The following is a 25,450-nucleotide window of genomic DNA, read 5'->3' on the forward strand; positions in this document are numbered from 1 at the left end:
AGAATGGGGAGAAGAACTGGGACTCTGTTTCAGCCCCAGGGGACAGCCTGTTCTCAGGAGCCAGTCAGGTTACTGCAGGATTTCTGTCTCAGGCCAGAATGGGATGAAACAATCAGGAGCCTAGATGCAATTATCCATATGGCGGGGCTCAAGCTGAGGCTCACTGGACACACAGGAATTCAGGAACTTTCCACACACACATCAGATCCATCTTTAAGCCAGAAATACTGGGGCGCCTGGGTGGCTCAGTCGGTTAAGCGTCCGACTTTGGCTTAGGTCACGATCTCACGGTTCGTGGGTTCAAGCCCCGTGTCAGGCTCTGCTGACAGCCAGCTCAGAGCCTGGAGCCTGCTTCAGATTCTGTATCTCCCTCTCTCTCTGCCCCTCCCCTGCTCACACTGTCTCTGTCTCTCTCAGAAATAAAAAAATAAATAAAATGAAAAATAAAAAAAAAAATAAGCCAGAAATACTAACTCCATTTTATGAGCCAAGTCCCTAGAAAAGGTGGTGTACCTGCCAGTCTTGGTTAGATTAACTTGGGATGCGGGCACAGCCCAGTCTCTTGAGAGAAAAAAGTCTTCAGATAAGAAGTTACTATACAATGACAGTAAGCACATGCTATTAGCAAATAAAAATAATTGTTAGTGTTGGGGCAGCTGGGTGGCTCAGTTGGTTAAGCATGTGACTTGATGTCAGCTCAGGTCCTGATCTCACTGTTTGTGGATCGAGCCCTGTGTTGGTCTCAGCACTGACAGTGAGCCTGCTTGAGGTTCTCTCTCTCCCTCTCTCTCTGCTCCTCCCCTGTGCATGCGAGCACTGGCTCACTCTCTTCCTCCCTCTCAAAATAAATAAACATTTTTAAAAAGATAATTGTTACTGTCTTTTAACAAGACCCACATTTTCATTTAATCCTCAAAACAAAAACTATGACTAAAAGACCCAGAAATCAGAACTGTAGTTGCAGGTTTAAAAATTCAGATATAACCTGCTTAAATAAAAAAGGAAATTTTTCAGTATTGGCAGTACAGTGATGGTTAAGACAGATCCTCCCCTGCTCCCTTCTCCATCCTGATCTCACTGTGTGGAGCGATAACACTTCCCCCTTTTGGAATATGAGGAAACACAGTTCCATGTTTCAGCTCTGGAAATCACACTTAATGCTATGTACCACACTTTTAAAAGGCCACTGACAAATTGGAACATCTTTGGAGGAAAATGACCCAGATGGTGAGGGAATTCAAAACCAAGTGATATGAGAAACATTTGGAGCAAGTGGGGAGATTAGCTTGAAGAAGAGATTAACCAGAGAGTATTACAGAGACCACAGTTGTAAGATTCTGGAAAAGATACTACTTGGGCTAGGGATTTATCATTCTCTACCTACTGGAATTTCCCAGAACAAGAGCCATTGCAGGGGAGATACAGAAAGAACATCAACAAGAACTTGATAAAAATCAAAGTCATGCCAAAAGGAATGGTCATCATTGGAGGCATCAGGTCCCGAGCCCCACATCTCTGGAGTTCTTCTAACAGAGGCCACCAGTCACTGCCTGCTCACATTTTCCTTTTTCCATGGATCTTTCCAGATCCCCCATGGCCAATAACCTCTCTTTCCCTTGTTCTCCCTTTATACTTGTACCTCTCAGAGGTGCTTCCATGGTTTGCCTTATATTTTAGTTCCACTTAACATATATCTATCTCTCATAGGGACCCTCAACCTTTTTGACATAATGTATCCTTTATCACCTATTCTATAACCTAAAATACACATATTCTATAACATAAAATTGTGTAACATAAAAATAAAAAAGAGACATAAAAAGCAAGTGATTTGTCCTCACATCACATGTTTTATAGTATCTCCGGGCATGAGCCCCCCCCCAGGAGATGCAGTCCAGGGAGTCAACAAGAATGTGGGGTCCCCGTGATCAGAGCAGCCTCAGTGCAGACTGATGCAGCATGTCATATGGTAGCTCGAAAACTCAGTGGGTTTGCCGCCTGCTGTGTAGTTTTCTTTTTCCTTTCTTTTTAATTTATAACTTTTTTCTTTCAAAATATATATAACATAAAATTGACCATTTTAACCATTTTTCAAGTAGACAATCCTGTGGGATTAAGTTCATGCACATTATTTTGCAGCCATCAGCACTCTCCATCTCCAGAACTTTTTCAACTCCCCCAATTCTTTTTTTTTTTTTTCCTAGGAGAGAGAGAGAGAGAGACAGCGTGAGCAGGGGAGGGTCAGAGAGAGAGGGAGACACAGACTCTGAAATAGGCTCCAGGCTCTGAGCTGGCAGTCAGCACAGAGCCCGACGCAGGGCTCGAACCCACGAACCGCGAGATCATGACCTAAGCGAAAGTCGGACACTTAACCGACTAAGCCACCCAGGCGCCCCTCAACTCCCCCAATTCTTGATGTAATTTTCTTAAATAGTGAACTGCCAGCTCTTGGTAAAGGTCCAAAGAAAACAAGGTATAGTCTTTGCTCAATTCCCATGGTAGTTCTAGTTGGGAAAATTCAATGTGTGCATGAAACTTGCAAAAAAAATTTTTTTTGTTCTTCTGTGTGAAAGAAAATTAGGGTCTGACCTCAAATAATTATCACCTATATGGACGTCCAGTGGGATACAGGATAGTGCTTCGTTGTAGTAAACAGTCCCAAATATCACAGAATGTCCATATCTGTGGCACTTGTCCGCTAAGCACAAACAGTATCACCCCCCCCCCCCCAAACCCCCGTAACTATCACAACCAGAAGTGATCCTATTAGTGCCTGATGCATTGCCACTATTAAGAACCAGACCACACGGTGCATAAACTCCGGGAAGACAAGACCCAGTTTTGTTCTCTTGTGACCTCCTTAGTACCTGGTACAAAAGGCGCTCAGTGTTGGTAAAGTTGAGAATGCAGTAGAGCGGACGCCCACATGTCCCTCGAGGGTCTGTAACGCAGCTTTTCTAAAACTGAGCTAGAGCCTCGTCTTCCTCTTTTCTACCCCCACGCCCAACCTGTCTTGCCTCCGTCGCTGTCAGTCTTTACAGCAGTCTAAAACGCTAGCCACTGTGGACTGCTCTGTGTCCCTGCTCACAGGCAGCCATTCACCATATCATTTCGCTTCTGCCTTTCCTAACCCTGGTGGCCTCTGTTTCCCCCACTCCAGCCTCCCTTTCTATCTTCACCCAGGCTGTTATAATTGCCTTGTTTCTAACCCCTGTCCTTCACCCTTCCAATGCACAGTGAACTCTGGCCTCAACGCACACATGCCAGGCCCTCCGTGCTTTGGTAGCATAGCTTCCTATGCCCGGAACAACAAAAAACTCCACCTCCTGCGTCAAGATCTCCTCCTCAGCTCCCAGACCTGAGACAGAATTACTCAGTCTCTGTCTCTGTTCATATCCATGTTGTGGCTTTTTTGCATTAAACTTGATTTGTCCACATGCCTGTGGTCTCTGCCAGACCGAGAGTTCCCAGGGTGGAAGCTAAGTGTTCAGGCTTGGGAGACAGCGGCTCGCGTTTGAATGCCACAGGATTTAGCAGTCCTGTGGTGCTGGGCAAAGTCGTTAATCTCTTGAAGCCCCAGTTTTCTTATCTGTAAAATGGGGATAGTGTAATGGTTATAAAGTGTTTAAAATAAAGCTTGAAATGTTAACCCTTATCATGGGCTTTGTATCTGCCCAGCACCCCTCGTAAGCATGCTAGAGAAATTGCTTATCAGCCATTTTGAATGAAGGAAAGAAAGAATTGCTACTATTGTCAAATTTGAGATTTTATTAGTCACAAAGACAGAATTTCTATTTGGCAGTTATAGCCAATTTTGTCATCAAAAGTTAACCTTGGGAAAAAATCTTTTGAAGTGATCTATTTGCCTAACTTTTTTAGATGCATTAAAAAGCATTCATTCTGAAACAGTAATGTGAAAACTATTGGGCTTGTAAAGTCCATGCTTGCTGTGGAAAAATTCTATGTGCCTACAAACTCCCATGTTTTAGTCCTTTGACTTATGTCTTCCGAAATGTGAAGTGCAGGGAATGTCAGCTTCCTTGTACTAACCTGGAACTGTAAAGAACAGCCAGCTCACTGGTTTGATGAGCTGAATTCAGTAACCATCCTGCGGCTGTCTCACCTTCAGTTAAAAATACATAGTCATATCAGCTCATGGCTCAATTATTTCCTTGGTTTAAGAAGCCTTTCTTTTATATGTCTCAAGTCCTGCTTGCAGTCTCAAGGTAAATCCTAAATTTCAAAAAATTCCATAGCTAACACTCTGCTAAATGTTTAAAGCCTGACATTTAATCTGTGAGAACTGAAGCTCTCTGATTTCACTGTTTGCAGCTAGTAAATGTCACTCTAAACATTGTTGCTTTCACTCACACTTAAGCGCTTTCATCTGCAGTGGGTGCAGTGTGTCAGAGAATTCTTTGTGTGCCACTCTAGCTAGGGGAAAAAAAGACTCAGCCCGGCCTTTAAACAGAGTGAAAAAAAACTGCTTGGAAGGCAAAGACGACCCTGTTTTTATATGGTGTTTGTGAACACACAATCCTGAATTCTACCAGATACTCTTAAAAAGCAACTATATTAGCTCAGCCTGAGCAGGGTCCCTGCTGCGCTCATACATGGTTGCCAGCCAGACAGCTCCCCACTCTTTTGTGACTGGAGGGGGACGGGAAGGTAGGGGAAAGGGCAGTGGATGCTGTCATTACTTTAATTTCACTTTGGCCTGCAGGAGGAATCTTGTCATCTTCTGGCTCCTCAAACTCTTTTCAACCTGGGTGTTTTATTTCTTCGTTCCTGAAGGCTACTGGCACACAGATCAGCTTTCACTTTTCATCATCTTGACATGAAATGGAAAATCAGTTTGTGGCTATTTTCATAGCCAGTGATTTACTCCTGTTCTTTTATCTGTCTCGCCTTTATGTTCTTTGTTTGGACATATTCTTATCTCCCGTGTCTGTAGCCTTTTGTTCTGCTGGGATTTGCATGATCCTTCTTCTTTCACCTGCCTCCTCCTCATCCCCCCAAGCCCCCAGATCCCTGGTGGACCCTCATTCTCTCTTGGTCCCCAGTTCCTTGCCCTGTCCCTTTTGTGCACGTGCTGCTTCTTGCTCAGCTGCCTGTCCCTCCCCTCCCTGTCTGTTCCACACACTGCTGGTGCCACCTTCTCTACTTCTTATCTTCGAGGCCCATCTCCATGTACCTACGGGGCTCCCGCAGTAGTGGCTCATGATATAGCTGAGAAGAGGCAGACATGCTAAACTCATCCTTACACTCTTGTAGATGAATAGATTATCAGCTAAACTCTTAGGCATACATGTGTTTTTATGGCAGTGGATGCCAGTGCCTTCGGTTTTCTGGCAGCCATGCTGAAGTATGAATTGAAACCTGGAAACAAGAAGCACTAACGTGGAATTTTAAGAAATCATGGGATTTTCTGTCAGACATAGATTGAAGTTTCTATTCTGTTGCTTATTAGCTTTGTGGCCTTGGACAAATGCCATTTAACAAATATTTATTGAGCACCTATTACGTGCCTTGTGTTTAGCTTTTAGGGAGCCAGTTAATAGCCCTCTGTCTTCCCCTTTTATGTTCATAACCAATTGAGAAATAAGACCTAGAAAGGAAAATACTAGCTTTATCAAGTGATGAAAGCAAGATTGGAGGATGTGGCTTTGATATGCAGCCACCCTGGGTTTACTAAATCTCCCCCACGTTAGACCATGGGCCTGCCTCTCCCTTCTACCCAGCACACAAGCCAGTGTAGAGGGTAGGTGTGGAAGACAGACTAGCTGGAAGAGAGTGAAAAAGCCCATGGGCCTGACAGGGCCGAGCCTCCCTAGTCTGTTCTCCTAAACTCACTGCCCAGGCAAGCCTGGCAGTCCTCCTCAACAGGGAAGGCGTGAGTGAGAAGGCTGAGAAGAAGGTACTCCACTCTTCCCTCCAGGGCAACAGGAGGGGTGAGTTTTCCCTCTTAATTGTAAGCATCACACTTAATTAGTGATTACCATAGTAAGCAAAATTCATATTGCTGCTCTGTTTTTTCACCTGTAAAATGCAGATAATCACACCTATCTCCTACTGTGGCTGTGGGGGCTAGAATGACATGAGATACTATTTCTAAAGAATATGAGTCCCTGTAAACTGTCATGCTTTGGGCAAGGCGGTTATTCAGGGGTCTGATACATCTTTGATGCCCTCTCTCTCTTCTCTTTCTTAGTCCTAATTTGGTCATTCCTCCCTTCCTCATCCCTGTTTTAAAAAAAAAAAAAAATAGTAAGTGGGAATACTGGTCCTAAAGCTTTGATTTCCAGTAAGCACACTGGCCAAATCTTTTCTAATCCTGGCTTATGTGTTTTAGAAAAACTCATTAATTTGGACAAAGAAAGCATTTAGAACAATTAAGTCTACTTTAGAACTACAAAACTGGTTGTACCTGAAGGGTCACTAAAGTACAATACATAGTTACAAACAGGTATTATTATTTGTGAAATATATCTCTTGATTCCTCACATTTATTGTTGTTATATTAACTTTAGCGATACTCGTGTGTTTCTCTATCACCATAGAAAATAATTGAGGTGAGCCTTGAAACCACAGTGATGAAGGTAAAGCGTTTTAGGAAAGATCTTTAGGGTGTTTGGACTCTATGTTGGGGGCAGCAAGAATTCGTTGACAACATATGATGACACGATCAGGTTTGTATTTTAAGAAAAAGTCCTGTAGCAGCACTTTGGAGAGAGGAGTGGAGGAGGAGGAGGAAGTGAGCCTGGGAAAACAGGTAGGAGGCTGTGAGTAAATCAGGCGAGAGACTCACCTCAGGTCGTAGAGATCAAGGGCAGGTCCACGCCGAAGAGGGTTTAGGAATAGAATTGGCAGGGTTTGGGTGAGAAGGGGGAAAGAGAAATGTATCCTACGAAAAGGCTGTTGTTTTTAAATAATAGGATTTCAAATGGTGTGGCCAGAAGCCCTTCCCCAGCAGGATTAGAGGGTTAAAATGGGGACGCCAGCCTGGGAAGACAGTGGGAGCCAAAAGAAAGATGGACTTGGCCAATAAGAAGGGGAGGACCTCTCCCCAGGGAAAGAGCAGGAGAAGGACACCCCCTGACCCCGCCCCCCCAGCCTTCTCCCCACCCCCTGCAGGCCAGAGCTGCAGAGTCTGGCATAAAACAGGGATTTGCCTTCCACCGACTGCAGAGAGAGGAAAGGAGGAAAAAGGAAGGCAGAAAAAGAAGTAAGCCACTGTGTTAGGGACCTTCGGGGCCACATGCTTTGAAGAATTTGAGGATGTTATAAACTCTCCTCACATTCTCCATAATTATGTCTACCGAGCTTTTTTGTTTTTTTCAAAAACAGATCTAGCAAAAGCACTTCATTGGATACTTAGCTAGACATTATTTGTATTGTGGGCTTTATCTTTAATTCTTTTTTTTTTTTTTAATTGGATTCTTCTTTTGCCTTAAATTGCCTGGGTTAGAAACAATTCAGTCTCTGCAACAGGCTCTCCTTGTAGTCTGTTTTTATAGGATGCTACAAGAACTCTTAGACTTTAAAAACAAAGATCTAAAAACTGAATAAAAAAAGATCAGTGAATACTCTTGTAAAGTGGAAGGGGAAGGAGAGGGGAATGATTTTATGGCTTTAGAACAGTCCATGATGTTCCTCTCTCACCCTTTTACGTATCGTCTAAAGGTTTTTGTTGATTGAACGTAGTGCTCTGGGCCCCTCATAGCAGAGCATTATTGGCATATCAGTGGTGAACATACACTTTAGGTTTTAGAAGTGATTATATGAGGCAATGAAAAAGTATATCCTCTGTTTAAAGACTAAAACTTTTCTGTTCATTTCAGTTTTTAAAGATGCATTGTATTGGAGTGGATAGCTTTAAACTAATGACATGTTATAAAGTTTTTGTTCTTATTTGTAGAGTCAGTGTACAAAGCCATTGGTTTTTTGTTTTTTGTTTTTTTTTGAGGTATTTTGTGATGTTCAACTGCCCGGCACTACTAGAGACCCAACAGTGAATCAGCAATTTCTGCCAACTCCCCCTGGGACTTTTTTTTTTAATGTTTAATTATTTTGACAGAGAGAAATATGTCATGTGTGTGCGTGTGAGCAAGTGGGGGAGAGGTAGAGACACAATCCCAAGCAGGCTCCTGCCATCAGCGCAGAGCCCGACGAGGGGACTTGATCCCACAAACCATGAGATCATGACCTGAGCCAAAACCAAGAGTAAGACTTTACAAACAGCCACCTAGACACCCCACCCCCCCAAGACTTGTGTGTGTGTTCACCCATTTTGTGCAAAGTACATGATAGGAGCTGGATGCAGTACCATGTTTATGGATTGTGGGCTCCCTGATGGTTCGCTCATCTTCCAGGCCCCTGTGCCAAGAAAAATGCCAGGCATCATTACAATCCCTCATACATGTTAACTCATTTAATCCTTACAACAACCCTAAGAGTTAGTTACCTGCCTTTTTTAAAATCCCCATTCTGTGGCTAAGAAAACTGGGGCATAAGGAAAAAAAAATTGACCTGCCCAAAGTTTGATGGCTACTCAGTGGCAGAGAAAGGACTCAAACCGAAATAGTCTGATACTGCAGCATCCATACTGTAATCATACTGTGCTTCCCATTCAGCTCAGTCCATAACTATTGAATTCGTAAAGAAATTTCCTAATAAAGTCATACAGGTTGAGAAGCCCAGAGTGATGGGCTTGTAGCTATTCGAACGACAGCATGGGTTTTAACATACTTGATTATAATTCACATCAAATTTAAACTTAGTGTCCATCACATGTGTGAGTGTCTTGCTCCAGTTCGTCTCTAGAATTCCCCTTGCCAACAGTTCCCCCAACCAGAAGTACCCCAGCTCTTTGTTTCAAAGGCTCAAGCCGCAGTGAGCTGGCAGGGGAGACTGAATGGGCCGGACAGTCGGTGGGGGAAGGAGTCAGGAACAACAACGAAGAAGTGGCTGCATGGCGCTCACTCTCCCGGGAAACGCGCTGTCAGACTCAGGAAGTGTGATTTAATCCTGGTGGAGATAATTCCATTTCATACCCTGCAGTGGATTTCTAACAGAATTTTTTCAGTCTTGCCCTGGGAAGCTTTACCAGCAAATAATTTGGTGGACATTATATTTGCCCTGTTAGCTGAGCTACACAAAATAGGGGTTTATTCGTCTGCCAGCCCACGTCCTTTTCCCTTAAAAGGCTCTTCAGAGAGGACCTGAGAACCTGCTGCCCCAACAGAAGATGCCTGGACTGTGGCCCAGCAGTGCCCTCCGCAGGGTTTGGGGGAGGAGGGAAGACTGGAATTAAATCAAAAGAGCCACTGTTGATCTTGAAAGAACATCAGCCGTACCGATGACACAAGGATTCTTTTCCCGCTTCAGCTCCGAGACCCATCTTTTAGTATTTGTTGTGAGGCAACCCTCGGCAGAGAGACTAAGAAAAATAATAGCAAATATGTATAAGGGACTCGCTGAGTTCAAAGTGCTTTGCAGACCTTACCCTATTTACTCCTTATGTCGAAAGCACCACTTAAATCCCCCTTTTATAGATGATGAAACTGAGGCACAGAGAAGTGAAATGACTCACACCAGTTCACCCAAGTAGGGAGTGGCAGGCCCAGGATTCACTCCTAGGCACTCTGGCTCCAGAGTCCATGCTCTCACCTGGAGTCATGCCCTTTCCCTGGATTGCCCATTGCTCGGAGACGCCATCGTGTTCACAGTTAGACAGAAACTATTGTTTCAAAAAACAGGGGCTCCATACTTGAATTAGAAAACCCAGAGCTTTGGTGTTCTCTCCATAGTGGTTGAGAATCTCTTCTTTAACAAAATTTGGCTTTGGGTCAGGCAGGGTGTTTCTCAGATTACCTACTAGATTAAAACCTGTTGCCTCTGCCCTCGAGATGACTCTGGCATAGCCCCACTACTGAGGCCCTGCTTGTCCAGCCCTGTCCTCCCCAACCCCCCAGCTTGTGAGGCCAGAGAGCACACAGCAAACCATTGCCCACAACTGCAGAGATGCTCCTGTAGCCCAGGTGAGATGGGGCTCCTTGGCAGCTAAGGTGACTTTGAGTGACAGAGGAGTTGCTCCCTTGCCACCTGCTACCTCCCTATTAATTAATGTCCCTTTCTGTCTTCAGGTGCCTTCCCGGTCTCCTGTCCTTACTCTCAGAATGCTGTTAACTAACCCTTTGTAAAGCATTAACTGGTAATTGAGGAGCTAACTTTCTAGTCCTTTAAGACAGGTCTCCTCCCTACCTTAGGGCTACTTGATTTAGAAGAGTCTAGCCAACAGAATTCTGGCAGTTCTCTCTGCTAGTAGGAACCTCAGGCTCACTAAAATCTCCTCCAGATGAATTCAGCTGCGCTTCTGCCCCCAAGGTGGTCTTGCAGGATGCGAGAGAGGATGCCCTTTAATGGGCCACCAATAGCCACGTCTCTTTCTCCCTTAGCACACACACACCCCTTTCGTAGGAATAAATGTAGATGGGGTGCTAGCTTCCTGTAGTATAGAACAGAGGTTTACAAACCATGGTTTGCAGTAGAATCACCTGGGAACTTGTTTAAAATGTGTATTCCAGGACTCTAGGCCCAGAGATTCTGCTTGAAAAGAATACATTTTGGGCAAGTGCCCCTGGGTCATTGTGATGTGGAGGCCTGAGAAATACTAGCATAGAGTCATTTCTCTACTTGCTGGTTTAAAGGGGTCCTCTCCAAATGGAACTGGGATGAACTCATTGCTTCTCTCAGTTCCTGCCAAGGTACTTATCTTCTGAGTCTATAATACAAGGGAGTGCAGTGAAACATACTTATTAACAAAACTCAGCTAAAAGTTGAAATCGGTAAAAACCTCAAAAACACCCTGATTTTGACAAGCAGTGTCATTCTGCTTTGGCACGTGAATGGTGGAGTCAGGTGCACCATTGCTAGGATTGTGATAAATGTGTGATGGACAATGAAAGGAAAATAACTTTTGAATACCTGAAATCAGAGTGAAGCACGTGTTCTTTGGAAAACCTTGACAGCTATTCAAGGTGCGGAGTCAGAGCTTGGCTGCAGAGTACCGTGTGTAACCACAGCAGAGCACAACTACTGAATGCTTCTCAGTTTGTTGAAAACTATCATTTTGCCCGTTCCATCATCTGAGTGTCTCTCTCCCTTTTACACACACACACACACACACACAGAATATCAGAAACAAGTACTTTTATGTATCCTTTTGACTCAGAATTAAGGAATCATATAATCCCCTATAAAAACTCATAAAGATTTTTTTATACACAGGTTAAAGATATTGCGGGTTCAGTTCTAGGCCACAGCCGTAAAGCAAATATCACAATAAAGCAGTCAAATGAATTTTGTCGGTNNNGATTGTGTGTATAAAAGAGTGAAAATACATAAACTTAAATATACTTTATTGCCGGGGCGCATGGGTGGCTCAGTTGGTTGAGCATCCAACTTCAGCTCAGGTCATGATCTCATGTTTTATGAGTTCAAGCCCAACATCGGCTCCCTGTTGGTAGCGCAGAGCCTTCTTGGGATCCTCTGTCCCCTTCTCTCTCTGTCCCTCCCCATGCTCTCTCCCTCTCTCTTTCTTTAAAAAATAAACATTTAAAAAAACAAATAAAAACTTTATTTGTTATAAAAACAAATAGCAACTTTATTGCTAAAAGATGCTACATCATTGGAGCTTTTAGTGAGTTGTAATCTTTTTTGCCAGTGGAGGGTTTTGCCTTGTTGATGGCTGCTGACTGATCAGGGTGGAAGCTGTGGTGGCAATTTCTTAAAATAAGACAGCAGTGAAGTTTGACACATTGACTGAATCTTCTTTTCATGAATGGTTTCTCTGTAGCACGTGAGACTGTTTGCAAGCATTTTACCCATAGTAGAACTTCTTTCACAACTGGAGTCAGTCCTCTCAAACATGAACCTTAATCATGTAAGTTGATGTCATATTCTCAGTTCTTTGCTGTCATTTCAACAGTCTTCACAGCATCTTCACCAGAAGTAGATTCCATCTCAAAAAACTGCTATCTTTGCTCATCCATAAGAAGCAATTCCTCATCCATGAAAGCTTGATCATGAGATTGCAGCCATTCAGTCATATGTTCAGGCTCCACTTCCCATTCTAGTGCTCTTGCTGTTTCTACCACACCTGCAGTTCATTCCTCCACTGAAGTCCAGAGCGCCTCCAAGTCATCCATGAGGGTGGGAATCAGCTTCTCCCAAACTCCTGCTCATGTTGACATTTTGGCCATGAATAATGAATGTCATCTAGAATGGTGACTCCTTCCCAGAGGTTTTTAATGGACTTTGCCCAGGTCCATCAGAGGAACCACTATCTAAAATAGCTATCACCTTGCAAAATATATTTCTTAAATAAGAAGACTTGAAAGTTGAAGTTATTCCTGGATCCATGGGCTGCAGAATGGATGTTGTGTTCAGCATGAAAACAACATTAATCTTGTTCTGCATCTTCATCAGAGTCCTTGGGTGACCAGGCACATTGTCAGTGAGTAGTAATATTTTGAAAAGAATTTTTTTTCTTAGCAGGAATTCTCAACAGTGGGCTTAAAATATTCAGTAAATTATGTTGTAAACAGATGTGCTGTCATCCATGGCTTTGTTGTTCCATTTCTAGAGCATGGGCAGAGTAGGTTAGCATAGTCCTTTTAGGGTCCTAGGACTTTCAGAATGGTAAGTGAGCAAGGCTCCTGGGTGGTTCAGTCGGTTAAGCATCTGACTCTTGATTTCAGTTCAGGTCATGATCTCACAATTCATGAGTTTGAGCACCACATTGGGCTCTGTGCTGACAGCACTCAGCCTGCTTTGGATTCTCTCTCTCTCTCTCTCTCTCTCCCTTTCTCCCTCTCTCCCTCTCTCTGCCTCTTCCCCATTTATGCGCTCGCTCTCGCTCTCTCTCCCTCTCTCAAAATATATTTAAAAAAAACAGAATGATAAGTGAGTATTGGCTTCAGCTCAGTCACCATCTGTATCAGCTCCTAAAGAGCGTCAGCCTGTCCTTTGAAGCTTTGAAGCCAGGTAGTTGACTTTTGTCTAGCAATGGAAGTCCTAGATGGCATCTTCTTCCAGTGGAAGGATGCTTTGTCTACATTGAAAATCTCATTTAGTATAGCCCCTTCATGACTTAGCTACATCATCTGGATACGTTGCTGTAGCTTCTATATCAGCACTTGCTGCATTACCTTGCACTTTTAAGTTACTGAAATGGCTGCTTCTCTTAAATCGCATGAAACAACTCCTGCTAGAATGAATTGCTTCTCTCAGTTCCTACCAGTGTTCCTGTTTTAGGAAAAAGCCATTAGTGTAGCCTTCAACCTTCTTAGAATTGCAGAGAGTTAGAGCCTGGCTCTGGATTAGGCCTTGTGTTAAGGGAATGCTGTGGCTGGTTTCATCTTCTCTCCAAACCACTCAGACTTTCTCCATATCAGCAGTAGGACTGTTTTGTTTTCTTAGCATTGGTGTGTTCACCAGAGTAGCACTCTTAATTTCCTTCAAGAACTTTTCCTTTGCATTCACAACTTGGCTAACTGTTTGGCAACTTTTGGCCGATCTCAGCTTTCAACATGCCTTCCTCACGGAGTTTAAGTCATTTCTAGCTTTTGATTTAAAGTGAGAGACGCGTACCTCTTCCTTTCGCTTGAGCACTTGGAGGCTCTGGTAGGGTTATTAATTGGCCTTATTTCAGTACACTGTGTCTCAGGGAACAGGGAGGCCCAAGGAGAGGGGGAGAGAGAAGGGGAACGGCCGGTTGGTGGAACAGTCAGCACCCACCCATTTATCAGTTACATTTGCTGGTTTACATGGGAACAGTTCATGGCACCTCAAAACAGTTCCAATAGTAACACCAAAGATCATTGATCACAGATTGCCATAATAAATACAATAATAATGAAAAAGTTTGGAATAGTACAGGAATTACCAAATTGCGACCCAGAGACCTGAAGCGAGCAAATGCTGTTGGACAAACAGCACTGATAGGCTTGCTCGATGCAGGGCTGCCACAGACCTTCAGCGGGTTAAAAACAAAAGCAAAAACAAAAACCACTGTATCTGCGGAACATCATAAAGCAAAGAGCAATGCAAGATATGCCTGTATTGCAAAAATAATACGTGCCTAAATTCCCTAAGGAAAACTACTGAGTAGCTTTCAGTTCAGCACGATAGAAATTTTGTACATTGCCACATGTTAAAAAAAAAAAAAATCATGAAGAAACTATCACTTATCTAGTTAAGAAAGGGTCTTGACAGAAGTTAGAAATTATATAACTGCTCTGATCAAGCCAATTCTTCCTGTTTAGAAAGGGTTCTCCTTTTTCTTATAAAAATGTTAACCATTTTTTCTATTTAACCTGCTGAAAAGCTTTCCTAATCCATCCTAGTCCAGTGGCATGTTCTGGTCTGCCACCAATTTCTCTATTAAAGCTATAAAATATTAGTAATAGTTGCCAGAATTTCACCTTCAGTTAAACTCCCTGAGTCCTATCTGCCCTGGAGCCCTACTTGCCTTTACGCCTACTTCCAGCTAATGCTGGATCTGGTTGACAGGTACAGGGCAGAGCCAGATCAGGATGGTGGACAGGAGAGACTTGTCTTCCAGAAGCTGGATTAGAGCCTCAGCTGTGTGATCTTACTTAGGTCATGTAATCTCTCTGTGCTTTAGTTTTCTTGTCCAAGATGTGAGGACAACAGCACCCACTCTGGAGGACGGTTGTAGGTTTAAGTGAGGTAATTATGCAAAATGTCACATAGGTCCTGTGCCTGGCAATAGTAGGTGCCTGTAAAGGTCAAGGTCTTGCCCTTCTTTCTCAGGAGACAAGGAGAGGATTGTGCTAAATGACTCCCAGAGGCCGCATCTAGCTCTAGCGATCTGCTTCTGGGAGAGCAATGGAATATAGGGTGCAGAGAAAACAAAGGAAAAAATACTGAATTACTATGATTCAAAGATCTCTGTAAAATTATTTCAGAACATTGAAAATACAGTGAAAACAAACACCATGAAGGCAAGAAATGAACGTTACCTTGACCATTTGGTCCTGAGAACAGGAAAACAAAAAAATGCAGTTTCCTCAACTGCTTCCAGGAAGGGTTAGGAGAACAATGTTTGATTAGCCTGACAGTGATCTTTAATAATGGTGCAGAACAAGCATGGCTTAACCAGACAAGAAAAAATTTTAAGTTTTAATTTTACATATGTATTTACTTTTTCATGATGGGAGATCAGGGCAAGGAAACCCAGTGTGTCCCCCTAACAAGCTCTGAGTTCCTTCGCCGACTCTGCACTCAGAGTGGGAGGATTGGCCATCACCATGTACAGAGCACCCAGCTTCAGGGAGCCCTGGTCTGTACAGTCCTGCTAACATGCACTGAAACTACATTTGAGCGTCCCTCAGTTGTGGTGGGGATACTGGAGCCTGATGTCTGCATGTCTCTGCTCCCTCTTTACCTGCCACCCCTGTTGCTGAACCCAAACCCAACAAATCAGGCTGGGAATCTAGTTTCCCAGGCAAGGGTAAAACATCGTTTTGAAATGAACAAGATGAGCCTTATCCATCATGTTATCAGGCTTGCCAACCGTGCTGCAGCCAATCAACTTTCACGGCCATTTGGCCACAGGCTGAGATGTACACTGCCGGGGCTCCGCAGGCCCAAAGCAGGGTCACTCAAGAATCTTTCAGGTGTCTAGCATCTGTGGAAATCCGGAAAATACTGTTGCTGGTAATCAGGCTCCTTCTATCATTTTCTTACACAGGCATCACTTGGAGGGGAGCAGGCAGGGCAGAAAACATGACTGGAAGGTAAAGATCAAAATGGATGGTTGGGTTACTCTTCTAAGGTAACCTCTGACGGGTAGAGCAAATCATGCCAGGTCAGTGCTATACCTGTGACAGAGTGAGGGAAGAGCCTTGTGAGCACTCTGAAGAGTTTGAAAAATGCCATAATTATGCTCCTTGACTTTTGGATGGATCATAATAATAACTGCCATTTATTGAATTTTTAAAATGGGCCAAGCACTACGTTAAATGCTTTACATGTATTATCGTATTTAACCTCCACAGTAATACTATTAAGTAGATGCTGTTTCCCTCGTATTCTCTTTGTTTCTGGTTAATGACTCTTCCCTATCCTTAACATTCCCTCCCTACCCACTACAAACTCCCAAGAAGGAGAACACATTAAAGCTTATTCTTTGCCACCCCACCACACCATCAGACCAGTGTCATCTGGTCCTGTGTGTCTTTGTTTCCAATATTTACCACAGAAAGTCAAACCCCTAAGGCAGAGTTTCACCTGGACGTCACAGCTCTGCTAAATTCTGATCTGTCTCCAGCTCCTGCCCCTCCCTAACCCCACCCACCCTTTCCTTAGCCCTCAGTAACTTATAGTAAGTCCACAAAATATGCCTCTTCTTTCCTGCCTCTTGCTCTGATGTCTCTATTACTCGGAAGACATACCACTTCATCACATATTTGCTTACAGGTCTCCTCCTCCCAGATCTTACTTGACCTCCGTATCTCCTGTTCCCTTATCCTGCTTCATGTTATATGTTCACACCTGCATCTCTTATTTTCTGTCCACCACTAGAATGTTCACTTTGTGAAGGCAGAGACTTTTGTTCACCAATACATTCCCAATACCCAGAATAGTACCTGGCACAGTATCTTTGCTCAGTAAATATTTCCTGAATGAAGTAATCCAGAAGTGAGGAAACTGCGCCATGGAATGGATAAGCAGTTTGTCCCTGGTCACAGTGCTGTGGAAGAGCCAACCCACGTCTCTGTGATTGCAAATCCCTGCCCCATAAGCACCATGTTGTCCAGCCTCTTGATGAATTGTGTGAATGCAACATGAACAAGAATATTCTGGCTGAACTGGGTAATCAGTGTTGGGGTGTCAATATAGGGAACTTAATCAACTGGGGAAGATCCTACGGGACAAAAATTTGCTGCTGTTTTTTTTTTTTAATGGCAATGTGTGGTATTGTGATTTAGAAGAAAAGTATATATATAGTCATTCAGGTGACCAAAATGTTTTTCTCATATATATTTGGTCTTAATCCACAGTTCCTGACTCAAAGCTCCTCTAAAGCCCTTAGAATTTCTTAAGTGATGAGAACAGCAGGGTTTTATTTGGAGAGCCCCTAAGATGGAGGCTGGTTGCCAACGTAGCCAACCATGTGATTAGAGGGTTAACGTTTTCAGTCCCAACCCCCCGCCTGACCTTCAGGGAGGGGAGAGAGCCTAGAGGTTCATTCAGTCACCAGCAGCCAATGATTTAATCAATCATGGCTGTGTAATGAAGCCTCCACAAAACCCCTAGAAGACAGGGTTCAGAAGCTTCTGGGTTAGTGAATACATGGCGATTGGGGGAGAATGGCAAGTTCCAAAAGGGCACGGAAGCTCCATGTGCCCTTTCCCCATACTTTGCCCTGTGTATGTCCCCCCGCCCCCCAGCTGTTGATTCATATCCTTTCACATCCTTCGTAATAAATCCGTATTCTAGTGAGCAAATGGATTCTTCTGGGTTCAGTGAGCTATTCTAGCAAATTAATTGAACCCAAGGAAGGGATTGTGGGAACATCTGATTTACAGCCATTCAGTCAGAAGGACCAGTAACAATATGGACTTGCAGTATCCTGAGTTTGAGGAGGGAGCTGGAGCCTCCGGTGTGTAGCCTGTCAGCCAGAAGCACAAGTACCATCCTGGGCATGTGCCTGGTGTCTGAAGTGGAGGCCGAAGTTACAGGACTGAGCACTTTACCTGTGGAATCTGTGTAGGTAGTGTCAGAATTGAGTCAAATCATAAGACACCCAGTCAATGTCTGGATCACTGTTGGTGTAGGGAAGCGCGCGCGCACACACACACACACACACACACACGTTGGAATTTGGTCCAGAAACCTAATTTACATTAGGAACAGTTTTTTTGAGTTGTCACCAAGCAAAATACAAGTAACTGATAATTTGAGGAGCCAGCAATAAAATCAGTATCCTTACAGCATGAGCACAGTAGCCTAGGTAAAAAACAATTTATTAAATTTACTTACCTTCTTAAAAGAAGATGAAAACTATATTCGCATCAAGAGGAGCTTAGAAGTATCCAGGTAGACCGTAGCACATTCGTGCAGTGAAGCAACGAATGCCTATGTAGCACCTGGAATGGAAGGAGTGACAGAATTAGAAAAGCACACCTCAGAATGCTATTACACAATGGTGACGACTCTGAAATTTCTGTGTGTTAGCAATGGAACTGTAAGAGACCTCAAGGTTCATAAATAGCTGGTGATTCTAGTGTTGAGGATTTATTTGGTTATTTCACATTATTTTTGATATTTAGATGTTTCTGTTTAACTGTTAATACTCAGATGATCAAATATACATAAAAAAAGAAGAAATGCAATGTACCACATTGTGAGCCAAGGAATACGTCATCCCATCTGCTACTCATCCTTTTCCTTCCTGCCGTCCACCTCTGCTGATCACGGACACTCAGCACTGCCTTTCCTCAGGCTTCACCCGAGCTTTCTGGTCCCCTGACTAACCTCTGCGTGTTACAGACCACCTCTCTCCAACTGCATTTTCTTCCTCACTGCCTTGATTATTCGCAGATGCTTCTCCCTCCAGTTTTTGAGGTGTTCCCTCACTGCTCTTGCCCTCCTCCTCTCTGGCTGAGGCCTTTCACCTACCCTTCCCATGCTGGAGTACTTGCTTGCTCACGTGGCCCTTCCCATGCCGTAGCCCTCATCCACATCTCACTGTGTCTGCTTCCTGTGCTCCAGTGCTCCTAGCCCTGCCTACACAAATCTCGTTTCTGTCCTGACATGATCCATTCCTCATCAGACTCTGCTACTCTCAGAGCCTTGGTTCTTCCCATACCAGTCCAGATTCTTGATAAGAAACCACAAAAATACACTCTGGCTGGGGCGCCTGGGTGGCTCAGTCGGTTAAGCATCTAACACTTGATTTCAGCTCAGGTCATGATTTCACAGCTCAGGGGTTCAAGTCCCACATTAGGCTCTGTGCTGATGATGCAGAGCCTGCTTGGGATTTTCTGCCTCCTCTTTCTCTGCCTCTCTCTCTCTCTCTCTCTCTTGCTCTTACAATAAATAAGCTAAAAATTTTTTAATCCACTCTGGCTGATTGAAATAGAAAAAGAATTTAGTGAAAGGCTATTGAAAGCTACAATTATGTGATTTATAAGAAATATATTATTTGGTCATTTGAATGACCAAATAATATATTTTTCATATGTTATTTGGTCTTAGTCCAAGGTTTCTGGCTCAAAGCTCCTAAACCCTTGGAATTTCCTGTGACAGGGCAATGAATGAGTCTTTTGTTACGTTAATGAAGGTGACTTTTGGGTCCTGGTTGCTAGGAGGACCAACCTTGTGATTAGAAGGTTGGAACTTTCAAGACCCCCACCCCAAACCTCCAATTCAGAGGAGGAAAGAGGAGTTGGAGGTTGAATCAGCAAATGGCCAATGACCTAGTCAGTCATGACTATGTAATGAAGTCCCCATAAACAGCCAAAAGGGTGTTTGGGTTTAGAGAACAACTTTGTTGGTGAACACTTAGAGACTGGAAAGAGTGGTGTGCCATACTTCACCCTATGAATCTCTTCATCTGGCTATTTATTCATATCCTTTATCATATCCTTTAATAAACTGGTAAACATAAATGTTTCCCAGAGTTCTGTGAGCTCTTCTTCTAGCAAAGTAAAAGAACCTAGGAGGTCGTTGTAACTTCCAGGCTGTAGCCTGTCAGTCAGAAGCACCAGTTAAACAGCCTGGGGCTTGGTGACTGATGTCTGAAGTGGGGATTGAGGGGCAGTCTCGTAGGACTGATCCTTTAACCTGTGGATTCTGGTACTATCCCCAGATAATGTCAAAATTGAGTTGAATTCTCAGTCACACTGCTGATATCCGAGAATTGCTTGATATTGTGTGTAGGGAAACCNGAACCTTAAAAGAAGAGCTCTCAGAATTACTGAAAAAGCTAATGAAGTTGGACTAGAAAACATGGAGGGACAAGATGAGAGCTAAACAGTTGGGGCCATGGCCACAGACCTGCTTTGGGAAGACACTTCTGCCACTGCTGCTGGACAGCTAACACTGCCCCTGGCACCGCCCGTACGCCCCTGGCACCGCTCGTACTGGACAGGAGTCTCTTCAGTGGCACCTTTGCCACAAAAACAGTTTCTCCTCCAGAAATGCTTTTCTGCGCCACGTGCTCCTGGTCAGATCCAGGTAGCAGCTCTGGCCGAGTCCCTGGCCCGTCCACTAGCTGCATAGGGGACCTAGACAGGAGTCTCACGCCATGAGAGGGGCTCTGCTTGCTGCCGCAGTTCATATGGTAAGAAATCGCCAGATTCTAGGCAGGAACAAAACCCAAAACACCACATGACCCATTCCCAACTCATGACAGTTGTTTTAATAAACTTTCTGCAACTTCCTTAAGTCCTTGAAGCTGTTTCTTCTAACCTCTCACTCAGCAAGAACTCTGGAACGTAGTCCAATCCAAAATTAAAACCTTAGGGGTCACAGATATCTACACAAAGATGTTCAAACAGCATGATTTAGAACAGAAAGAAAAGGAGTCAATCTGAATTTCTAACAGGGAAGAGTTAATTGAATTATGAGCTATCCATAGAATTAAATATATATGCAGTCATTAAAAATCATGAAATTTTTAAAGACTTTTTATAACACACAAAACTATAGCTAAACAATTCTACAATGTTTATATATAAGCTCTCACAATTATGTATGTGCATATGTGATCCTATTTTACAGTAAAATATAAATGTTTATATAAAGACATTCACTGAAAGGGAATACACCAAAATGTTAACAGATTGATGAGATTAGAAGGATTACTTTTTTTTCTGTATGCTTTTTGCAGTTTCCACAATGAGCTGGAAAGTGTTTGCATTTAAAAGAAAATCCACTGGGAGCAAACTTCCAGTGCCACCATTTTTATCCTTTGTCATGCCCTCAGAAAATAACAATTTTTCCCAAACCAACCTCAAAAATACTCAGAATTCTAATTCTTTTCTCCTGGTATTGAAAGAACTTACTCTTTTCTGTAGAGTAAGCTCCTCCGTCACCACCGGTTCCACTGATCTTTATGTTCACATGTAGACCATTCCTTCCATTCTGTAACCCTTTTCCCCAGCCTGCTTCAGTCACCCGGCTCCTCCTGGGGCCCTCACTCTTCTCCTGCCCTGTATTTTAGCCCAAAGATACACTGGAATAGCCACTTCTGAGGTTTCCATTACCCTTCCCTTGGCCAAGTCTGACCATCTCTAGCTTTCTTGGCTACAGGAAACATTGATTCATTATCTTTGACACACTTTGGGTCATAGGCTGAAGTCAGGCGACCTTGTGGGTTTCTTATTTTTCTAAAATAAGAAGATATGCTCTTAAGCACTTTATCTGACTTTGCTTCCTGTTAAGCCTTAAATCTAAGATGTTTTGCGGCCTGTGTCTCTGGACTATTCCTCCACCTCAGTGTTTGCTCCCTCCCGCATCTCCCCGTTTACCTGTCTACAAAGCGAAGCCAGTATCCTAATAAACAGGGGTGTTGATTTTGAAACCTGTGACCTCCACAGAGACTACCTGCCTGAGCCAGCCCAGCTTTGACAGTGGCCTCTGGTTCTCCAGCTTTATGCATGAGCCTGGAAGGTCTGCGGAACCGTCCTCGCAGCTCTGTGCCTGCTGTTCACGAGTTCTCTCCAGCCTCCACCTCCACAAGCAAGAAGCTGCTTGAAAGCCTAGCTTTCAGGCAGGTACCTCAGAGGCGGACTCTGCTTCTCTGTCCATTCCCTGCAGTTGCAGCCCTAGTTGGGCTCCCCATCTGGCTTTTAATCTCGCCTTCACATGCTCCCTGTTGGATCACTCTCAGCTTCATGGTCTCTTACCTTCAAACCAATCCAGACCCCAGAGGTCTTGGCCCATATTCTGTGTATGGGGTGCCTCCTAGGCTGGAAGTTGAGTTCAGACTCCCCAAATTAACTGTATCTCTTCATACATGCCAGTGTTACGTTTCAGCCAACAGGACTTGACCTGTGGTGACCCACATCTACAGAGCAACAGTCCTCTTATACCCACTGATTGTTGATCAGGCTCATCTACCCTCACCACCTCTTATTTATATTAGCCCTGACCGCTTTCTCTTTTCTAGACCTATAACTTGTATTATCCGTAGTACATCTCTTGGATTTTCTGCTCTCAGAGAAAGTTTATTTATTGGTTTGCTAATTCATCTAGCAGAAACATACTGAACACTTAACCAGTTGGCACTGCAAATAGTCAGAGGCTAGTCAGGGAGTTAGACAAAATCAAGGGCTACGTCAATTAGTATGCTTTTTATTACTAGTGACAGAAGTCCTGATTCATGCTGTCTTAAGTAAAAATGGAATGTATTCCCTCACATACCTGGCAAGTCTAGAGATAGATCTGGTTTCCTTCAGGCACAGCTGGATTCATGGATCGTAAATGCTACCTTTGGGACCTGGCCTGTCTTCATCTCACAGTTCTGCTGTGTTCTGCTTTGTGATGGCTTCCTTCTCAGGGTAGCAAGATAAGTGTTAACAGTGCCAGGCCTAAATCCGCCAAGGTTTTAGTATGGCAAAAAAAAGGCACTGCTCTCTCAGCAGCCCCAACAAATGTCCCATTCCATCTCCTGGTTTCTCACTGGATTAGGTGCTCTTCCCTGAACAAGTGACTTTTGTCAGTGGAATTCGATTCCAGGACTGGTCAGACTGGAGTCATATGTCCTCTCCTCATAGTTGGGTTATGGAGTCTATCCAAGCACCTCAGTTGAGAGAGAAATACAGTACAATGGTTCCCCTGAAGAAAAGGCAAATGGATGTGGGATGGTTTTTGAAAAAGCTGTCAGTTACAGCCATTATGTTTATGTTACGTGTGTATGATAGAGTTATAAACGGAGTTGAGTGTAGCAAATGGAGCATTTGACTCCATATACAATGGGCAAAGGAACACCCCCCCCCCTTTACCCCTTCACTCCTTCCTTTGAGCAAAATTTAGTGAGTGCCTTTGTTGTTCCAGGTGTAGAACATAGATGGTCCTGGATGTTGCCCTAAAAAGCTTACACAGTAGTAAGGAGGAAAGACAATAAAAGCAATGCCCCCGTATTGTTTGAGAATGTCCATTTTAAGAAATAGAAATATGTAGAGTATTTCTGTGTTTTTTTAAAAAGACAGGATCAACCATTATATTGTTTAACATCTTTTTTACTTAATAAATTCTCTTTTGTTCAGTGCTTAGATAAGTCTCTCATATTGATATGTTTCGTTAAACAGTGGTAAGTTAGTCCACAATCCACAGTTTTTTAATTGTTTTGCCTAGGCCTCTGTTAAAATGCAGAGTTAAAACCTGTGGTTAATTAAAAGTAGCTTTCCTTAGCCAAAGTTTTCCTCAAGATTAATTTGCCATTTTTTAAAAATACTTGATTTATGGTTTTGTGGTTTTATCATCTCTAGGACTTTAGTAGTAAGATGCCTCAAAATAGAGATAGGACAGAGATAAACAAATGAGTACCTTTAATTTCCACTTTTATCTTAATAGTCTCTGTTTCTGATCTATAGCAGGTTGTTAATGCATCTCCCACCAATGCCCAGTCTATATGCAGACATTTCCATCCGAATATTCACAGCCTGTATATTTAGATAGTGAAAGGAGCACACGTGGATATGTACAGTTCTTTCAAAGGCAATGAACACGAAAATATTTTTGTGACATTGAAGACCCAACAAACAATCTTCACATTACTTTTTAGCTGTAGGTTTTATTTTGTTCTGCTCCATGGGAAAAAAAAAGATAGAGAAAAGCAACCCACATAATCCAAGGATTAGGGAATACATTAATTCAGTGGTTCTCAGCTGGAGACATTTGGCAACCCCTGGAGACATTCGTAATTGTCTACTGGAATCTTGTGGGTAGAGGCCAGGGATGCTGTTAAACATCCTACAATGTGCAGGACAGGCCACCACAGTGCAGAACTACCCTGTCCAAAATGTCAGTAATGCCACTGTTGAGAAACCTTGCATTAATAGGATTTTTAGAATTCTGAACTCTGAAAGGTTCAGAACAATCTTGTGATTTAGGCATAGGACAAAACTAGAGGCAAATTAGAGTCCTAGAATTAGAAGAATTCTGGAGCTGACAGGGAAAGTCATTTAGTCCAGCCTCCCTGTGCATATGGTAACTGAGTCACAGGTGAAAAGTGACTGAAGCAGTAGAACCCCTCCACTCCTGAACGTGTGATCAGGCAACTTGCCCAATCTCTCTGTGCCTCAGTTTCCTATTCTGCAAAACGGGACAATAAAACTTGCCTCAAATAGGTGCCGTGACAAGTAATTAGAATAATGCATGTGGACGGTACCTGGCCACAGTGAGTTGTTGACAGAGTGGCAGTGAGAGCCAAGGTGGTGATTCTCATTACTGCCCCAACAGTAATGAAACAGTAATTGAACCCTGTTCTATTCAGCGATGTTGAGCAGGGTTGAACACCAGTCCTGTGTCCTTTACAGTGTCTTGAGGGTCTGTGAAGAAAAGTTATAGGGGCAACTCACTAGGGATCAGCGAAGACTGGTCTGGAGAGCAGTTTAGTAGCTGGTAATTCAAGAAAAACGGAACAAAATATCTTCATAAAGACAGGGTAGGTAGGTAGCCACTTTAAGGAAGGTATAAAAAAGATCAGTTCCCACCTGAAACAGGCTACCTTCTCTCTTGCCAGAGTTCTGTGGATGGTGTGCCCCTGGAAGGGTGGAGCCTAGATCAGATAGCTTATCAAACCCTGAGAACTGTGACCGAGTCTTACAGCCCTGGCAGAAGGTCTGTCTGTCCATCGGGACAGTCTCTGAAATGCCGAGATGGTCAGACAGTATATCTGGGCACCCTTTCAACTCTAAGATTCTCTGATGTCTGATAAGTTTTGTGGACTATGTGCTGGAAAGACCATGTGACATATAGATAATGCCCAGCAGGCACGTGTAGACAGCCACAGATCTCCTGTTTTATATTTGTGGAGTAAAAAACATGTGTTAATAAGTTTTACTAAGTTAATACGAGTTAATTATGATGTTGTACAGGACAGTTTTTCTCGGAAAATAATAATAAATTTTCTTACCAACAATTCCATGAAATTGGTTTCCTCTCGTTTTCCTTAAAAGTCTTCTAAAACTTCTTTCCAGTTGCTCTAGGAGTTGAATTTCTATTTCTCTTGTTACTTTCGCCAAATAACAATTATTATTTCTAAGTTGTTTTTAACCGGTGGCTTTCAGTAAAAGCAGAATTCAAAAGCGTTAAAATCTCTAGACCACAAGCACAGATTAAATTCTCTTGAGAGGAAAAAATGTCATTCATTTAGTAGCCTTCTCTCAAATTTCCCATTTATTGCCCT

General features: G+C 43.3%; 1 protein-coding gene and 1 long non-coding RNA gene across 3 annotated transcripts in view; one reads left to right on the forward strand and one right to left on the reverse strand.

The window, feature by feature from the left end:
- ALG14 (ALG14 UDP-N-acetylglucosaminyltransferase subunit) overlaps window positions 1-25,450 on the forward strand; it is a 97,260-nt gene that overhangs the window by 70,869 nt on the left and 941 nt on the right. The gene's annotated exons all lie outside the window — the stretch shown is intronic.
- On the reverse strand, window positions 1,840-18,681 carry LOC144216730 (uncharacterized). Of its 2 annotated transcripts, none has more exons than XR_013330728.1 (3): window positions 18,431-18,681; window positions 18,073-18,179; window positions 1,840-2,200 (listed from the first exon to the last, which is right to left on the reverse strand). It is a non-coding gene; the product is annotated as an uncharacterized LOC144216730 (long non-coding RNA). The 2 variants fall into 2 exon arrangements; XR_013330729.1 differs by lacking the exon at window positions 1,840-2,200 and adding an exon at window positions 11,381-15,908.

The sequence above is a fragment of the Crocuta crocuta genome, unplaced genomic scaffold (assembly GCF_008692635.1).
Source record: "Crocuta crocuta isolate KB4526 unplaced genomic scaffold, BGI_CrCroc_1.0 scaffold48, whole genome shotgun sequence".
Lineage (NCBI taxonomy): Eukaryota > Metazoa > Chordata > Mammalia > Carnivora > Hyaenidae > Crocuta > Crocuta crocuta.